The sequence below is a fragment of the Chinchilla lanigera genome, unplaced genomic scaffold (assembly GCF_000276665.1).
Source record: "Chinchilla lanigera isolate Chin_1 unplaced genomic scaffold, ChiLan1.0 scaffold00060, whole genome shotgun sequence".
Lineage (NCBI taxonomy): Eukaryota > Metazoa > Chordata > Mammalia > Rodentia > Chinchillidae > Chinchilla > Chinchilla lanigera.
The window spans coordinates 2991560-3003377 of NW_004955461.1; the positions used below are offsets into that span (position 1 = coordinate 2991560).

At 46.8% G+C, this 11818-nt stretch overlaps 1 long non-coding RNA gene across 7 annotated transcripts in view; it reads left to right on the top strand.

Moving 5' to 3' along the window:
• LOC102004680 overlaps positions 1–10170 on the top strand; it is a 232304-nt gene extending 222134 nt beyond the window's left edge. For 5 of the 7 annotated variants that reach the window (XR_001236575.1, XR_001236576.1, XR_001236580.1 and 2 more), the window contains 2 exons: positions 7970–8094; positions 8199–10170. This is a non-coding gene — a long non-coding RNA (uncharacterized LOC102004680). Of the gene's footprint in view, positions 1–6478; positions 6667–7969; positions 8095–8198 lie in introns of all 7 variants that reach the window. The other 2 variants (XR_001236579.1, XR_001236578.1) reach the window with 1 other exon arrangement.
• Positions 10171–11818: the final 1648 nt, after the last annotated feature.

Below are 11818 nucleotides of genomic sequence, written 5' to 3' on the forward strand. Positions count from 1 at the left end.
TTTTTTTGGTTTTTCTCCGGCACCAGGAACCGAACTCACGACCTTGCGCTTGCCAGGCAGGCGCTCTTTGCTGCTGAGCTAAATCCCCAGCCCCCATTATCTACATCCTTAATCCCAGTATTGCACCCTTTTCTTACAAAACAAATTTTATTGGTACATTTTGATATACATAATGATCACATTCATCATTGGGAATTTATACCTGTACATGATGCATCTTGATTTTTCATCTCCCCTCCCTTCAACCCTTCTTTATCTCCTTATTTATGAAAACTTTGTTTCCATTTTTTCTTCTATTTCTTTTTTTTCTTTTCCCTTCTTTCCTTCCCCCCCCCCCTTCCTGGTTCCCCTTCCCATTTGAACTTTCTTTCTATTTCCCAATGTCTATCATACGTTTTGGTCCCTATTTACTCTTTCAGTTTCTCACACAGAAGAAACAATGTGATAGTTAAACATGCTTGTCCATTTTATTTCACTGAAGAGTAGGCTCTCAAGGTGCATTCATTTACCTAGAAATGTCTCAAGTTTATCCTGATGGCAGGATAGTCCAGTATCACACATTTAATCCACAGGCACACACCCTAATCCAGCCACCTTTGAATCTTCCCACCCATGACAGCATGAGGCTTTGGGGGGGTGGATATCTCGATACAAGACGTGACAGGTGGTCTGTGTGTAACTATTGAAGAAACTTAAATACACATTTATTTGATAGATTCATGCATGTCTATGTGCATATGGCTCAAGCCAGACAAGAAAGACAGTACCAATGTTCTCACAAGCAAATCTTAAAACGTTGATCTCATAAAAGCAGAGAATAGAATGGTAGTCAGCAGGGCTGGTAGGTTGGAGGCAGTGAGGGTAAAGTGATGTGGGTCAAAGGTTATAAAATTTTGGCTAGACGGGAGGAAGAAGTTCAAAAGGCTTACTGTCTCCATACCCAGTACCTGTAGTTAAGACTGCTGCATCCTTGAAAAATGCTAAGGGAGTGGATATAAAGTTGTTCTCACCACACACAGCCATTTGAGGTAAAGCATATGTTAATGACTAGATTTTGTATGTGTACTTCAGAACATCGTGTTGTACTTGGCGAATGCATACAGCTTTATCAATCTCTGAGTGTAGAGAAAGGGTTTCACAAGGCCTCCCTTCCCAGCTGGTTGTTGCAGCTGGAACTTATCTCTAACCAAAGGTGGGGCTGACTGCTGCAAACATCTGGGGCACAGTGCTGTTTCTGTTTCTTCCTGCGCCCAGTCCCTGGCAGCTGTGGCTGGGTCTTCAAGCAGTTGTGTTGGAAACATCAGCTCTTCTTGCAAATCACAGTCGTGTACTGGATCCCAGATGGAGTGTGATGGTGCTTTCTGAAAGAGGGTTAGTCACGGTTCTACACACATGTTCGCTGTTGTAGACCTCATGGGACTCCTGGGGGCATGTGCGCATTTGCACAGGTACAAACCGAGAGCTGTGTGCTGCCGTCCTGTGCCTCCCTTCTCCCATCATCTCTGTGACTCTCCATCCTCCGAGTGATCTCCTCAGTTCCTTCTTTTTATGGCACTGAGGTGGGTACTTTAATTAGCAAATGATCATTTGAGAAACTTGCTAACATGTTATTTCTGGGTCCCTACCAGATTTTCTAGCTCAGGAGGTCTGGGGTGGGGTTCACCAATTAGCATTTTAATCAGACTTCTTAGATTTGGCCAGGTGGGGGCTATAAACAGAGTACCTGGGACCTACCCTACCTATCCTATTCCAAGGACCCATAAACAAGTTTGAGAACCAACTTATAAAATTATTAGTTTCAAGTCATGAAAAGGAAGCTGTAAAATGGCAGAGACTAGAGGAGCTGCTGGAGTGAGCCCTACAGGCCCCAGAAGAGGGCCTCCTGTAGATGTCCCAGCCCACGGGAGCACCTGGAGGCTGAAGGCCAGAGCAGGGGTGACCAGCACCAGGCTGCATCTGTGACCTGGGGCTGCCCTACGTGTAGAAAGGGATTTGACCTTGTCCTTAGCCCTAAGCATGTGGGATGCCCCACATGCTTTTCCCTGGCACATAATAACTGTACATATTTACAGGGATTTCACTGTGATAATTTGATATATAATGTATAATGTTTAAATAAGGGTAATTAAAATCTCTGTCTCCTTAAACAGTTATCATTTGTTTGTATGGGGAACCATTAAACTCCTCTCTTCTAGTTCTTTCTAAAATATGAAACAGGGCTGGGAATATAGCTCAGTGGCGCAGGCGCCTTCCTGGCAAGCACAAGGTCGTGAGTTCAATTCCCGGTACCAAAAAAAAAAAAAAAAAAAAAGAAGCAAATTATCACACACTGTAGTCAACCCTGCTCTGCAGCAGAGCACCCGCTGCCATGGGACATGCAGAAGTATCACTCCGTCGTTATGCCTCACTTCCACGTTCTCTTTACTCTGCTGGCATCTTCTTATTTTCTGTTCTTTGACTCACCTTCTTTTTGTTTGTTTACTGTATGTGAAAATCAGTCCAATTACAGCTGTAAAAAAGTTTACAGAGCACCTCCACTCAGAATATGGCTCTAGCTTCCTTCTGCATGGCTCAGCCTCTGTCCCACCCACTTGTGTACACACTTTGGACAGCCATGGTCTCTGGACATGGGATTTTTAGTTGTAGTTTTTCTTTTTTTCTTTAATATTCTTTCTTTTGGCATCAGTGAGGATTAAACCTATGGTGGGCAAGAACTTTACCACTGAGATACTTTTCCAGCTCTTTTAACATTTTGAGGCAGGGTCTGGATAAATTGCCTAAGCTGGCTTCCAACATGCTATCCTTTTACCTCAGCCTCCTGAGTAGCTGTATTGTAAGTGTGTAGTTGGGGTTTTTCATGCAACTATCCCATATATGATTCCTCTGATTTTCCTTCTTGGGGGACTTTACAATACCACGCACCCCACTCCCCATGCTTACAGTCCTGTCTCCATCTCCTCCTCAGGCTCTCCACTGAAGGAGCCCTCCCTTTGTTTTTTAAATTTGTGTATGTTTGCAGTGCATAGTACTCATGTTCATCTTGGGGGATTGGTACATATACACATCACATCTTAATGATTTTTATTTCCCATTCTCCTCCTGACCCTCCTTTCTCAACCCCTAAAGATAGAGACATGGGCAATGGCCTTTGGAACGGAATCTCAATTGCCCAACAAATGCTAAGAACCAACAAATGCGATTATATCACATTTAAAAGTTATATGGCAAAAGAAACAACCAAACAGAATGAAGAAACAACCTACAGAATGGAAAACAATTTTTGCCAGTTATTCCTCAGGCAAAGAATTAATGTTTAAAATATATAAAAAGCTAAAAAAGTAGAACCCCACCAATAGAAAACACAATCAAAAATGAGCAATTGGAAAGAACAGACACTTCTGAGAAGAAATACAAATAGCTAATAAATACATAAAAATGTTCAGCACCTTTGGACACTAGAGAAATGAAAATCAAAACAACACTGAGATTCCATCTTACTAGAGAAAGAAAGAGTCTCTTTCTACCAGAAGAATCTTCGAGAAGATCTGAGCACTTTTGGGCAGATTTCACAAGAAGAAAATAGTGCATTTGTGAACTTGAGATTCCTGGGAATCACAGTCATGGTCAGCAAAACAGGGCAACAAGGATGTCTCACTCCCAGCAGCCTACCACAAATTTAGAATAACAAGCTGTGGAGTTTATTCTGAGAAGCTGTAGGCAGCTTAACATAAGCCTCCTTTGTTAGTGGCAGCATAAATTGGTCTTTTGGAGTAATTTGTCAGGCGGTATCAAAGTCCTCCATGGACCTTGTATCACTGTTTGGGGGCTTCTTTAGAAGACACGCTCCAAAAAAAAGGAAGGCTGTGCAGTGCAAAGATATTCTTACAGCCAAGTGCATTTGGGGGAGAAGGGGACCTCAAGAGCACACTTCTGCTGTTCTGTCTCACAGGCAGCCAAAGTGTCCTCGTGAGGAAGGGGAGCACCTTAAGGACAGCGGTGACAGTCTGTGATAGGACAACCCCGAAAGACGTATGACCACCCTAGGATGATGTCCGTCCTCTGTGTAGAGAGACTGGCTCCTCATTGGAACATGAAGGTTGGACCTACTTGGAATAGTAGAAGGTGGCAATTTCCTCATTTTTCTTGTCTTCTGCCTCCTCATCCCTTCCTTCTTTGTGACCTGGCTCATTCCCTTAGAAAATATTTATTGCCATGGAAGGGAAAGAAAAGAACCATGGATGTGGATGTGGAGGACACCACATGCCTCCAAGAGTGGTGTTACAAAGGGGCAGCAGGACACTCACTGCAAATCAGGCAGTGCACGGGGCTCATGTTCAGGAATGAAGGGCAGGTGGGTCCTGGTGTTGGGACTGCATGTGTCACACCCGACAGAGGAGCTGCTGCATTCCCAGCAGAGCTCAGTGGTACAAGGATGAGCTAATGAGGGTACATGCTTTTCCTCAGTGGACATCAAGCCTCTTGTGGTGCTCTCCATCCTCTGTCAGCTCTGCTGTAATCCCCATTTCACAGACAAGCACTGTCAGTCCTCAGGGCTCATGGCAGGTGCATCCAAGAAGGCCCAGATGTGTTCCAGACTCAGGCTCTGCTCACAACCTGCCCAGAGGCATGTGGCAGCATTTGGGGGCAGCTCTTTCTTCCTACTGCCCTCCGCCATAGTGCTTGCCAAAGTGTCCCAGCCAGTAAGAAGCATAGCAACATTCATACCTGGGCTTTCCGACTCTGAATCTGGTGGGTTTTTTTTTTTTTTTCTGTAACATTTCATGACAACTTCCTGTGTCTCACTTCCTTTTCTGCTTTCTCCATTTGCATTCTCTCCAACCCTCTGTGAGCTTTTACTCCAGTGCATCTGCTCCATGCCGTGCATGTGCACCCAGTATAGTTCTGGAGGTTCAAGGGCGTGTCACTGGCATGGCTTGGCTCTCTGGAAGGCCCCTGGCCAGTGGCATCCATCATGGAGGGAGTATGTATGTGGGAGGGAGATCACACAGCGAGACAGGAAGCTGAGAGACTGATGGGTGGGGCCAGGTCTGCTCTTTTATGACAACACCCTCTAAGCACTACCTGAGGGTTTCAGGAGAACCCCTGTATTGCTCTCTGAAGGATGGCAACCTGTCCCTTCCCGTGAGCCTCCAGTTCTTCACATTACCACACCAGGAACCAAGCATTCAACACGTGGACCTTTGGGAGACCCACTCATATGTTCAAGGCACATTTGTCTGCTGTCCACACTCTGGGCACACCGGGTCAACTTTGCCCAAGGTCCTGACCTGATAATTCCCTTGTGCACAGCTGGTTTTGTGATGAACACTTCCCACCTGACCCTGCATGGATTGTGGGAGAGTCTCTCGTGCTCTGAGTTATAATGTACACATGTGCTTCATTTCACAAGTATCGCCAGATTGTTTTCCAGAGTGAGGGCAACAGCATACACTTCCACCAGCCATGCTCAGAGTTTCTGTTCCCCCAAGACCTCAGCAGCCCCTATGTGATCCAATGTACCAGAAAGGTTGCGTTTGGTCACACAACCACGTCCTTGTGCTGTTAGTATTTCCACTTGCATCCCAGCATTTGGAGGGACAAGGAATATCAGTAAGGGAATGGGCTCCTTTGACACCAACTAGAGGAAAGTTTCCCCAGAAATCTCCAGTAGACTTCTATGTATCATTGGATGGACTGGGCCAGGGGTCCCCCTGGCAGAGACGACAGGATCACCATGGCTGTTCCAGCTTGGTTGGTGCTTTCCCCTGCCATGTACTGCTTTTCAGTGCATCCCTGTCTGCCCTGAACTGAGTAGAACTGAGAATACTGTAATGAAGACACAGTGGCCAATGGTGTTTTTTGCACCTAGTTCTACTTTTGGAGCATATGAATGTATGCTCTCCTTCTGGATATCCCTCCAGGCTCTCTGGATTAACCATTTGCAGAGAAGTACAGAAGCAGTGAGCCAGCCCATGCGTGTGTGTCCAGCTCCCTAGGGATTACTTCTGTCCACTCATCTTCAAAGCGGCCAGGCAGACGTCAAGCCCATTGCCACTGCAACTGCCCTAATTTAGTTTCCCGCAGAGTCCCCAGGACAGAGAGCAGTGGAAAGATTCAGAGGGAGAGCACCACAGTGCCATCATAAGTTTCAAGTGATACCTAATAGTCATGAGTGCTGAGTACTCACTCTTCCAGGTGACCTGCCAAGCACTTTGTTTCTCTGATCTCATAGAAATCGGAGAGCAAGTCCGTGTCATGGTCAGAGCCCAGGTTCCAGCCAAGCCAGCTGATGAATCCACCTTTTGACATTTTCTAGTAGACGGGCCTTGGGCAAGTAACTTCATTTTCTGTTCCTTGGCTTTCTCTTTCGTACGTCAAGAGTAATAACAGTACGGTGCAAATACTCAGTGGGCTAACAACACGAAGTGCTTAGAGTAGCACATGATAAATATTAATCTCCCTTCTCACCATTTTTTAGAATGAAGAAACTGAGAAAGCTGGAGGAGGAGTCTGCTTAGCAAATGTCAAGCACCTCTGAAAAACAGGACAATCATTTGAGCTCCAGCCATCCTACTAGTCACCTACAGTAGGATCTGGGGTGCCCAACAAAAGGCCACTGAGACTCTGTGAAGTAGGGGAATACATTCCCAGCCAAAGAAGACTCAGGTGTGTTTTTGTAAAGAGTCTCCAGTGACCACCAAGATACAGCATAATGTTTGTAACACCCAGCTAGTTTCCGGAAGGAACTGGGGACACTGACACAAGGTATAGAAGAGAGTGCATATAGAGGGCTGGGAAGGCACCATTTAATTCCCGATTCTGCCCCCCAGTCCTGCTGAGCCTCAGCTTCCTCTTCACTAAAATCAGGTTCGCGTTCTGCTCCCTCACAGCAAGGATTTGCAGAGTGGCTGCAGGCTGAGTGTGGTCAGTGACGCTCAGCCCCGGCCGGCACATCTGCTACCTCGTGCTCCTCTCTTGTCTGCATTCACACTGATGCCAAGTGTGAGAGTCGCATCGCTCAACCTCATGTGAGTCCTTGGAAGGTCTAGAAACCAGGCTCGAAGAATCTTCTGGAAGAGACATCTTTTGTTTTGACTAAGTTAAATGGACTAAGGAAAGCACCACAGGGAACAAAGAAGGTATATCCTAGCAAGCTAATTGCAGTATCTCTTGGTTCCAGGGGCAAATAAACGTGACAGCTGTCAGCTGCACAAGACATTCCTATACACCCTTTCCCCACCTGAGCATGCTTAGCCTAGGCCGAGTACTGTGCACACCGCCAGGTGCTCAGTAGGAAGGGAGGTGGCCAGCCAAGCTGTATACGTGGCTCTAAGCAAAAAGGATGTTGGCTTCAAGGCCTAGGTTTCACTCAGAACCCCTTTGTACCTAATCCCACTAACCAGGGATTCAACTGTCTCTTAAATTTTAAAATCCAAATGTTCCTCTATTCCTCCCTCCCTCCCTTTTCTCCTTTCTCACCCCTCTTTTCCTCCCTTCTCTGTCCCTTTCTCCCTTCCTACCTTTCTCATTTCGATAACACTCAGGCTTCCCTTCCAGGCAACACTCAGTGCCACTGATGTATGGTCTGTCGCCTTGGCAAGGTCTGCATGCCAGGCATGGTGCTCCCCTGGCAACACCTTCATCCCAGGCAGCTCTAAGTTCACTTTCTCTTGGTGCTTGTCACCTGGTCAGACCCACAGCCTGAGAGCTGGCCCAGGTCAGGCTATAGAAGCTCCCGGGAAATGCTGCCTTGTCAGTCTTTGTACTGGGCCAGCAGCTGCATGAACAGTAGGTACCAAGCTTCGATCGACACTGCTGTTGGTCCATGCACTTGCCCATCTGGAGAAGCGAGGAAGCACTTGATTCTCCTCCCAGCTCTCCTCAAACTAATGCCAGATGGATCCTGGACTCTGCCCAACACCCTAGAAGGTGTGGGGATAACAAGCCTCTTCTTTTCTCTTTTTTTTAGGTGAGAAAACCATCACGCAGAGATGTTAAGCAACTCAGCAGAAGTCACACCATTGAAAAGTAGCCAAGATGGAAGTCCACATGCTAAGAAATTCCAGGTTACTACGACTCTCCAGGAGCCTGCAAGTAAGTGTGCTTTTCCTCCTAGCAGCTGGGTCACAGGGCCAGTGGTATTTTCTGTTCTCATTCCCTCTTTGCCTGAGAGGCTAATCCTACCTTTTCTTTTTCAGGAGACTGTAGTACACCTACTCAGGAGGCAAAGGCAGCAGTCATACTGACCTAGAGAGAATTGAATGCATTTTCCAAAACACTTAGAAGACACAGGAACTGGGAAGAGGAGCTTAGAAAATTACCACCACCCCCCAAAAAGGAATGCGCACTCCCTCCTTCCCAGCCTGTCTCCTAGTGCACATAATATCTCTCACCATTGGTTTGGTCACTGCTGAGCTATCTTCATTTAATGTGGTTTTGACAAAATAGTTGGTCTGGAAATTTTATTTTCAATTAAACTTACTTGTTGAGCTGCCTCGGTTTTGAAAGGGTTCCATTAGGATGGCTAATTATATAGCAGTTGCTACAAGGAGATATTTGCACTCAATTTCAGCTCTTAGGTAATTCAACTCAAATGCTTTCTTTATATTTTTTCCTCCCTGGAGCAGCGCACAACCCATCTTCCTCTCACACTACAGGCTTCCCGTGAGCTATTTTTAGAAACCCAAATCAAAACAGCAATTTTGGCGGAGGCCATTTGTAGCCTAGCAGAGTAAACCATATGTACTGATAAAAACAGCCAAAACCACCTCCCTGGTTGTGGGGTCAGATGTCTGGGAGCTGCAGGCTGACCTTTATACTAAAACATTCCTTTGAAACCGCTAGCTGAAGTCAAAGGCAATGGAGCCGCCTTTAAAATGACAAAGGGTTTGTGCCTTTGCAGACAATTGCCACAGTCCCTGCATTTCACAATGGCAGCTCTGGCAGTATTTCCTGGGGCTCTGTTATGGTCTCTGGGTCCCTGGTCGAGGAGGGAGGGCACTTCCTTGATTTTCTCTACTCTGCTTTCTTTGAGCAGCACACACTCACTACCTCCTTGTGCTTACCCTCAGGGTCACCCCCTGCCCACAGGCAGAGTATAAGGTGAAGGGTAGGGCTGTACTTTTCACCCTGTGGTATTCTTGGTGCACAGTAGGTGCGAATACGCAGATGAGTCATTACAATGCTATTTGCATTCTCATTTTGAAAAATGTCAATCTTTTATTACATAGATACTAAGTGAATGTATTTATCTTAGGGCAAAAAAAAAAACCCTTGCCAAATAAGGCTGAATGTCCTCCAAGTCACCATCTCCAGCCCTTGTCTCTTCGTTACAAGCATTTGTCATCATTTAGAACACATCTTTACAGACCTTCCTAATACATTTCTGCACATTATGCACACACACACAGTCAACCTCTAGACCTGTGATAAGCAGAATATTACAAAGCTTATCCAGTTTCACTCAGCAGTCTATCCAGGGGTGCAGTGCACGGCCACCTCTTTCCTTTGAACTGCTGCACAGTTTTATTACACTGAGTAGATACGCCATCTCTGATTAGAACCAAATAAATTCCTTTACCTGCTTTCCTCATTAGACCTCTAGATCCATTCTCATGTGTAGGTTGACCAACTAGCCATATCCACTGCTATCTAGGTAGCTATATAACATTCTGTTAAAACCAGCCACCTTCCTAGGAGATTATGCCAAGCCAGTAGAGACAAGTGTGTGAAATTCTAAGGGTTGCCAATGAGACCAAAATTCTTTTGTCCTCCACCTAAGGAATAGCACTGTGCCCTGGGAATTGCCTAGTAGTGGAGAGGGAGTGCTGTGGGATTCAGCTGGGCTCTGCTCACAGCCAAGGTGTTCCTGGATGGGCCCTCGCTCCCCAGACCTTGTCTTTCTTATTTGTACAATGGACTCAGGGAACCTCTTGAAGCTGTTAGGCTGTGAATAATAGGCCTTTCACAGTGCTACCAGGATTGCCCCACAGAATGTGTGATTGGTTCTTTGTCTGCTGTGTGTAGGCTGGGGAAAGAGGCAGCCCCCAGCACACCCCAGTCCAGAGCTCTTCCTGAGACCACGCCATGAAGAACCCGGGAAGGACTGCCTCTGGACTGTACCCTTCTTTCCTATTGCTTTGTCATTCAATTAAAATTAGTATTACAGTTTTTGGCTCTGTTTGGTCTTTTTATTCTAAGCAAGGCAGTTAGGTGACAGGGAAAGAGATTATGGAACCCTGAGTTTTGCTTCTAGGTTTGTCTAATTCCAGCTGTGTATTTTTAGGTCAGTCATTTACCTTTCCTGGGCTCTCATCTATTAATGTCACAATTCAATCAGCCAGGTATGCACTAAAATAATATCCAAAAATTGGAAACCACGCCCGTGTGTGTTTCTCTTGGCGTTTCTGAGTCTGCTGTCACCTGCAGATGGCTCATCTCGTGAACTGATGAGGCATCCTAAGAAACCCATGAAAACCGTGCTTCACAGGAGTACTGTGCAGCTGCCCTGGCCCCTGTGACATGTGCCACACCCCTAAGAGGGCTCCGAGAGGTCCAGAGCAGGCTGGGAGCTGCTCAGGTTTGAGGGCGGGTATTCTCCCTGAGCCCTGGGGCTGGATCGCATGTGGGGACTGAGGGCATTCCCCTACTGTGAGCCTCCAGACCACAGGGGCCTCAGGCTCTGCTTCCCATTGGGTGGTGTCCCTGACACCCTAGGGAGGTTTTCACATGTGGGCTAAGAGCCTCGGCCCCTGGCCTTGACCTGCACGTAGGTCTGGAGACACAGCGTGGTTCTGCAGGTGAAAGATCAGTGTGACTGGTGTAAGAGCCACCAGGATCCAAGCCCTGTGATCTCTGGAGACTTGGCTGCCCTGGTCCTGACCTTGCTATGTGCTCCTACTATGGGCTTTGGCTTCTGATCACTACCAGAACCAAGCCTGTGTCCCAGCGGAGCAGCTGCCTGCAGAGACAGCAGACCCAGCAGCGTGCTTTGCCCAGGACCCCTGCAGCCAAGCAGCTGAGCCTTTCTGCCCTGCGGGTCTTCTTCACAGGAACACAGACTCAGCCAGGTCCTTCCTTCCCTTTCTCTTGCTTATATAAGACATACCTAATTTCATAGGCTTTGAATCTGTAACTGAATTTCCGAGAGCCCACTGCTGATGTTCCTCACATTAACCCAAATAAAATCAAAAGGCAGCATGTGAATAGAGAAAGCATCATTAGCAAGGTTTACGTGCCAACCAGTGTAGACAGATAAGTGAATAAATAAACAAAGGGGTGGCGGTTACTGGCTGCACACTGAGCAGCTGCCTTCACATTAGAATAAAGTGCTTTCGACTTTGATTTGCACTGTTTAGCCCCCCTACCACACACACACACACACACACACACACACACACACACACACACACCCCTGTATTTCATCTTCCTCCAAGCTATCAGTGCCTCTGATGCTGTTTTTATTCATAACCTGGAAACTCAGAGGCAAGTTCACCTACCTATGGCTCATAGACCTTTGCTCTGAAATGCTTGGTGCAGCCAGGGTAAGATGTTGGAGAGTCTGAGATAAATTCCCTGCCACAAACTATCACACTAAGCCAACTTGCCTGAGCAGGGGGTCCTTGGAGTGAGGGTGGCTCCTACCTCCTCTCCAAGAGGTGTGTCATGGAGGGGACTCGGGGTGAACACAGCCCCCACCCCATGCTGGCAGGGTGCTTGTTCTGCCTTCGGCTGCAGACTCTTCTGTGCTTAGTGCACCCCTCCACCAACAGAAATGCCCCAGTGTAGGAGATCTCAGATTCCGGGAAGACTAGATGGG